Source organism: Schistocerca piceifrons, chromosome 3, assembly GCF_021461385.2.
Source record: "Schistocerca piceifrons isolate TAMUIC-IGC-003096 chromosome 3, iqSchPice1.1, whole genome shotgun sequence".
Classification (NCBI taxonomy): Eukaryota; Metazoa; Arthropoda; class Insecta; order Orthoptera; family Acrididae; genus Schistocerca; species Schistocerca piceifrons.
In genome coordinates, this window is record NC_060140.1 from 128,750,226 (window position 1) to 128,758,195 (window position 7,970).

Here is a 7,970-nt window from a genome sequence, read left to right on the forward strand (position 1 = left end):
AGAGAAGGGCGTCTTGTTCATTCTGTTTTCCTATGCGAGTAACTTTTTTGAAATAATCACCATGTCATTTCGAAATATTTCATCAGACAGAATGAATTGGTTTGTAATTCAACGTAAGTATTCTGTATAGAGACCCTCATCGGCAGATAATTAGTGGAGCACTTTGTGCCGGACCGAGACTCGAACTCGGGACCTCAGTTTTAATCTGCCAGGAAGTTTCATATCAGCGCACACTCCGCTGCAGAGTGAAAATCTCATTCTGGAAACATACCCCAGGCTGTGGCTAAGCCACGTCTCTCCAATATCCTTTGTTTCAGGAGTGCTAGTTCTGCAAGGTTCGCAGGAGAGCTTCTGTAAAGTTTGGAAGGTAGGAGACGAGGTACTGGCAGAAGTAAAGCTGCGAGGACGGGGCGTGAATCGTGCTTGGGTAGCTCAGTGGTAGAGCACTTGTCCGCGAAAGGCAAAGGTCCCGAGTTCGAGTCTCGGCCCGGCACACAGTTTTAATCTGCCAGGAAGTTTCATATCAGCGCACATTCCGCTGCAGAGTGAAAATGTCATTCTTGTATTAGGCTTTTGGTTTCTCAAATGAGCATTTATCTTTGTGGTATAAAATGTTTCAGCTTTCTCTTTGTATAGTTTCTTGTCAATGGTTATCTTATCTATTTCTTTCAAGACCTTTCTTCTTCATGTCGTCATCTAAATTTGAAGATACAACCGCATTCAGCCCTTTCATGTCAGCACTGTACTTATTGTACGTTGAGCATGTATCATTAATTGATATGCCAAAGCTATATTGAATTTGGTGTTGAGTACTGCACTGTGTATATAATATGAAATGACAAAATGCGGCTATTTGTCCTGAAACATTTCATGTAATTTTTGTCGTAAAAAGTGCTTCTGGGAGAAAGATCTTCTTTGACTTTTTATTGCCACAATGGGTTGATATACCCTTTAAATGAATAAATCTGATCATAAACTGCCATTCCTACTGCTTCTTTAATTTTCCATGGTCTGATTGCACACTTATTCCTTCCAGCACAAAGAGACTTGTGGAGTTCCAAAAATTTCTCAACTGTCATTAATCATCACCTTGTTACTCCGTGTAATGCCAGAAGTGCTTTTTTGCATAGATGTACTTCATGTGTGATTTCGTTCCCCTTTACTCTTACACTGTAATTGCAATTACACTCTCAATGCTGTGATTCATCTTAATTATCCCTTGATCACCTTCTGGGAGTCCGCCCCAGTGGCTGAGTGGTCAGCGTGACGGATTGCCGTCCTCTGGGCCCGGGTTCGATTCCCGGCTGGGTCGGAGATTTTCTCCGCTCAGGGACTGGGTGTTGTGTTGTGTTCATCATCATTTCATCCCCATCCGGCGTGCAGGTCGCCCAATGTGGCGCCGAATGTAATAAGACCTGCGATATGGCGGCCGGACCTGCCCCGCGAGGGGCCTCCCGGCCAATAACGCCAAACGCTCATTTCCATTTCCATACCTTCTGGGAAGTAGAATTACTGTAATAAGGCCAGTCAGATACAGTGAGTGTTCATTCCACTCTAGAGTAACACAACATTTTCATATGACATTCGATCTTCCTTCAGCCCTTACTATCTCAAAACACTTTAAGCTACAATGACAGTCTTCTTGCAGTTCATATGATGAATTCTTAATTTCTTCATGACTGTAATCATTCATCCTTGTACTTGTTTTTTTCTAACATAGTTAGAATCTGGAGGTCTTGTGATGAAGCAAGATCGGATATTCTTACTTCCCCTCTTGTTTTGTCATCTACCTCTGTAAAACTCATTTTTTCACTTTTAACTAATTACCATTTGCATATGTGCGTATAATCTGCATTTTCATAAAAGAGAAAGGTTGGTCCTCAGTTTTAATAATATAACATCAGATCTAATTTTGTCTTTAGTTTTATGTATGTAATTGATTTTCTAATTTATTTTGACTATTCCTAGTTAGTATCTTTCATTATAGGGTGAAATTAGTAATTGTTTCGTAACTTAAATTCTATTCAAATGGTTCAAATGGCTCTGAGCACTATGGGACTTAACAGCTATAATCATCAGTCCCCTAGAACTTAGAACTACTTAAACCGAACTAACCTAAGGACATCACACGACACCCAGTCATCACGAGGCAGAGAAAATCCCTGACCCCGCCGGGAATCGAACCCGGGAACCCGGGCGTGGGAAGCGAGAACGCGACCGCACGACCACGAGCTGCGGACTAAATTCTATTGTTGATGTATAAAAAATATGAATTATGTACTAATTATGAACATTTGGAGGAACAAGTAATAGTATTCTTAAAGGATCCATTTGGATTTATTTGAAAACATGTTACCAAGGCCAGCCCTTAATTAATCCAAAGTAATGAACAGTTTTGTCAAAAGTATTGTTTGTGTAATGATATCTGTTAATTTAATCATTTAAAGAAATGGTATGTCCTAACCCTTGTAGTAGAATAAACTGTTGAAAAGAACGAATTTTTCGATTTATTCAGTTAATTTAATGCATTAAGTATTAATTGAAATTTTTGTAAATTAAAAATCAAAGAATGTGTTTTCAGCACCTGCTATTGTGAGGATGTATAAGGGCCCGAGACAGTCAGTCCATGGCCGAGTTCCAGATGAGAAACAACTATGACTCAACTTAACTGTGGAATAAGTGTTCCACAATTAGACTGTGTGTTAAAACAATGACAGTGTCTGCTCCATATGTACCTTGTTATTCTTCATGTTCAATCGTAAACTATTGTAGCAGTATGTGGATGTTTGCCTGCAAACTACTAATGAGGCTTTTCTAAAGTTAAACAATACTGCACTGGCCATATTAAATGTGTATAAGAGGGGTTGTTAACAGTGAAAGCAGAGGACTGTGAAACACAAATGTGCACCAGTTGGCTACATCATTTGAAGTTATCCGTATTTGACTTCCACCACCCGTTTTTCCGCCAGTATAGGAACGCAGTACGTCGACACCGAAGACAACAAACGAATCATCACAGTCTCCGTTTTACAACTTCAGATGAAGTACTTATCAGTCAATGTTAAAAAATAAACTAATAATGCTGAAATGAATCACCTACAACACCTGCACTGCTGAACATAATGTCTCAAACTAATGGCTCTCACTAGTACCAGCAATACGCAGTAAAGGAAAATTCTCTGTTTCTTGCTTCAGCATTGTTTACGAACCCTTAACGAATCTAAAACGTAACACAGAGCATTGGTCGAAACACGTTTATTCCCTGTAGCGAGAGACATTAACACGTTATTTCCCTGAATGCCTAATTTGAAATATGTTATAGAACATGGACTATTGATATTATCAGACTGCCCAATTCACTGTGTTCAACAACACAGAATACTATATCATTTTTTAAAAAAACTGGGAGAAGGCCATTCTTTTCGTGTACTCTTTATATTTTATTTTTGATTTATTACGGAATTTCAGAGTTCTCGAAGACGAAGCTGGGAATTACTAAAAATATAAAATATGATTTTATTAAACCTCTACAAAATTTTATTCTTTTCTCAAATGAGCCACGTCTTACTAAGTTCTTACAAAATCTTGATGCATGTCCAAATTTTTTTTTTTAGAATAAGTATTAGATATTTATTCATTAAAATCATTTTCTGATAAGTGAATTCGTTTCCCTTATTTTCTTAATGAAATCTTAAAGAAATGAAAGAAAAAATAAAAAATGATTATTTATCTTGGATATTTTTACTGTAGATACAAATGTGGGGATTGTTGGAAATTTTTCCTGAAAAACTTAATACTGTTTCTGTGTACCAAATTATTAATCTAGGAAGATTATTTTTGATATGAATTTCAATTGGTGACCTATATCAGCCAGAGCTCTCAATGATAACCTACTTACATCTCGAGGAAGCAATGCGTAGTATGCCACAAGACCGCTGTTCCACGAGATGCATAGCATTAGCTTTTGTGGATGCGCTCAGCTTCTTTTACGGGGACTTGCTGCTTTGTTTTGTCTCAACCATTCCTTTGGTTTCCTTATATTAGCATAAATATATCATTTCGCGAAATCGGTAACGATACAGGATAGGTATGGTCAGTGATGTTTATGAGCCAATTGATAACGAACAGTCCGAGATGCACAATTAGCCAGCCCTTGATTTTTGTAATTTTGGCTTAGAGCGTGTAGTACCCATACACCCGATTTTTGAACCATCTCTCTTGCATGCTAGTTTCGCACGATGGTGGAATGATCACAAGCCATCACATTTCCCACATCACGAGTACGCTGACGTAGATAATTATAGATCAAAACGTTATAACCATCCTCATCAAACGCTAAAGGTCTTGTTGAACGTGGAGAGTCACTAATATATCTCCTTGAAACGAGAAAACCGTTTCCTTACCGTGCTCTGTAGAATGGCGTTATCCCCACACACGGCACAACTATTTTTGACTGCCTCCGGTGCTGTTGCCCACCTACTGGACTGAAACAGGAGAATGTGTCGGATATGTTCTGATACCACCACTTGTCACCCCATTTTCTGGCATCCATAGCTCCACCCACTAATTCCAAATGACAAAATTATAATATGTAAACTCAAATAGCAACACTGAACTCCAAATAAAAAATGACAATCGATAATTAAGAATACCCACATACAAAACAAAAACTCTACGATCTTATGCATCAAGCTAATAGTATATCACTCAATTATTATATACTAAATCAAAAATGTATTACAGGCCTCAGGACATTCTTCACAAACAAAAAGAGGCGAAACGCGTATGGCCCAATACAAGCGGCGTTTCATGCAGTTTAAATGGTCACATCATATCGAAGGACAGAAATATTTTTCAGACAATATACACTACTGGTCATTAAAATTGCTACACCAAGAAGAAATGCAGATGATAAACGGGTATTCATTGGACAAATATATTATACTAGGCCTGACATGAGATTACATTTTCACGCAATTTGGGTGCATAGATCCTGAGAAATAAGTACTCAGAACAACCACCTCTGGCCGTAATAACGGCCGTGATACACTTGGGCATTGTCAAACACAGCTTGGATGGCGTGTACAGATACAGCTGCCCATGCAGCTTCAACACGATACCACAGTTCATTACGAGTAGTGACTGGCCTATTGTGACGAGCCAGTAGCTCGGCCACCATTAACCAGACGTTTTCAGTTGGTGAGAGATCTGGAGAATGTGCTGGCCAGGGCGTGTATTATCCTGCTGAAATGTAGGATTTCGCAGGGACCGAATGAAGGGTAGAGCCACGGGTCGAAACCCATCTGAAATGTAACGTCCACTGTTCAAAGTGCCGTCAACGCGAACAAGAGGTGACCGAGGTGTGTAACCAATGGCACCCCATACCATCACGCCGGGTGATACGCCAGTATGGCGATGACGAATACACGCTTCCAGTGTACGTTCACCGTGATGTCGCCAAACACGGATGCGACAATCATGATGCCCCAGGTTCGTCGTTGAGTACACCATCGCAGGCGATCCTGTTGGTGGTGCAGCGTCAAGGATAACTGCAGCCTTGGTCTCCGAGCTGATAGTCCATGCTGCTGCATAAGATGCCTGTCATCTTTACTTCTAGTGATACGAGGCCGTCGGGATCCAGCACGGCGTTCCTTATTACCCTCCTGAACCCACCGAATCCATATTCTGGTAACAGTCATTGGATCTCGACCAACGCGAGCAGCAATGTCGAGATACGATAAACTGCAATTGCGATAGGCTACAATTCGACCTCTATCAAAGTCGTAAACGTGATGGTACGCATTTGTCCCCCTTACATGAGGCATCACAGCAACGTTTCACCAGGCAACGCCGCTGTTTGTGTATGAGAAATCGGTTGGAAATTTTCCTCATGTCAGCACGTTGTAGGCGTCGCCACCGGCGCCAACCTTGAGTGAATTCTCTGAAAAGCTAATCATTTGCATATCACAGCATCTTCTTCATGTCGGTTAAATTTCGCGTCAGTAGCACGTCATAATCTTCCTGGTGTAGCAATTTTAATGGCCAGTAGTGTAACTAGGAAAGTTATAACTACTATGATGGTCGCCTGTACAGCATAGAGGATTTGTACCACACGGAAATCCTTCAACTTAGATTTGAATACTTGTGATTTACATTCAGTATTTTTATTGGAAGCCTTTTGAAAATGAAGCTTGCTGAATAGTGCCCACATTTCAGTAAAATGTTTAACTTTTCCAAATGCAATTTGTTTTTACCTCTATTGCTTACCGAACGAATCTTTCAATTGTTTCTGAATAAGTGAACATCGTCAACAAGAAATCCCATGATGGAATATGTGTACAGGGGTGGCAAAGTAGCAATTCCAAGACACGTCAGCAGTTGCCTACACGAAGTTCGCGAACTGATACCACATGTCAGTCTGCCTACCTTTTTGTGTGCTGACAGTTTCCTTGGCAACGACACGAATTGTAACTTTGTGCCAGACGGATACTCGAACTCGGGACTTTTGCTTTTCGCGACCAAGTGCTACCGAAGCACGTCAACAGAGCTACCGAAGCACGACTCAGGACCCCAGAACAAAGCTTCTATTTTGCCAGTACCTCGCCTCCTACCTTCCAAACCTCACAGAAGCTCTTTTGCGAACCTTGCAGATCTAGCACTCCCTGAAGAGAGGATACAGCGGGAACATGGATTTGCCACAGCCTGGCGGACGTTTCCAGAATGAGGTTTTCACTCTAGCGGAGTGTGCGCTGATGTGAAACTTCCTAGCAGAATAAAATCGTGTACTGGAAGAGATGATGCTGAGTGGACGGGTCATGAGTCATGCTTGGGTAGCTCAATTGCTTCAGCACTAGCCCGTGAGAGCCAAAGGTCCTGACTTTGAGTCCAGTGTTGGATTAACGTATAGGCCCATTAGACACGGGTCTACGAGCGGCACCTTAAGGGGGACGGCATTTTTTGCTCTGTACTCGTTTCAATCTTTTACGTTTTAAAATATTTACGCTTAGAAAAGACAACTTTTTAAAATATTGTTAAACAACTTGCTACGTTAAATAAGCCGAAAGAACGAAATTCTACAATACAAGCTTGGAAATATACATAGCTTGCTTGGTGACTGAATGGAAATTTAACGTTGGATTTATGTCTGGAATCATCTTCTTAACTGTTAAAAATATTCTGAAGTAAGCTGTCAGGACGGCAATCTACAATACAATGTTTGAAACGTTATTATTCCGCGAATGTTGTCGGCTTCTACTTAACCGTACCATATTTTCCCCGTAAAGATACCGGGACCCCTGAAAAGCTGTGATAAACTGATCAGCAGTTTCTGAAATACTGTAACATGTGTGGGCCTCACTATGTAAAACCCGACTCTACTTAAATTTCTTGTATAAATTCCCAGGATGTATCAAGTCAACACTCCATTACTGTAGTTAATGTGAAAACTCCATGGCTTCAGTATCTGAGGTTTGATTTAATGAATCCTGTTTAACAAAAACATATTGATACTGGGAATGTTTTATATTTTGAATCACATGTTTAAACGAAAAGAATATAAGCAGAATATCTAATAATGTCAAATACACTTCAAAACAGTTTAAAAATGTTATTTATTTGCTCAGTTACTTTCTTGGCGAAAAGAGAAGGAGAAACCAACTTCCGTTAATCTCATTCATTGTGCTGCAGAGTGCACGATATCAGTGTTCCCATTCTGTGCAATCGAATAATACGTGGCATTGCAAATTTTATATTAATCTTCGTAATTTAGCTTTTTATCTTCGGGGAAAGGTTATATTTATTTTATGTTGGAACAAAGGATGCATTTTCGTGTGGACATGTCAGCAGTGTTCTCACAAATGACAAGACACCATATCAACTGCTAACAAGACTGCTTAAACTATGTAGTCTCTTCTCTGCCCAGAGAAACCGCTAAAATGTTATATGAATAAGTGGGATAAGATCGATCCAGC

General features: G+C 40.1%; 1 non-coding gene across 1 annotated transcript; it reads left to right on the top strand.

The window, feature by feature from the left end:
* The first annotated feature begins 420 nt into the window (after positions 1 to 420).
* Trnas-cga lies at positions 421 to 494 on the top strand. Its single transcript has one exon. It is a non-coding gene; the product is annotated as a tRNA-Ser (tRNA).
* The last annotated feature ends 7,476 nt before the right edge of the window (positions 495 to 7,970 follow it).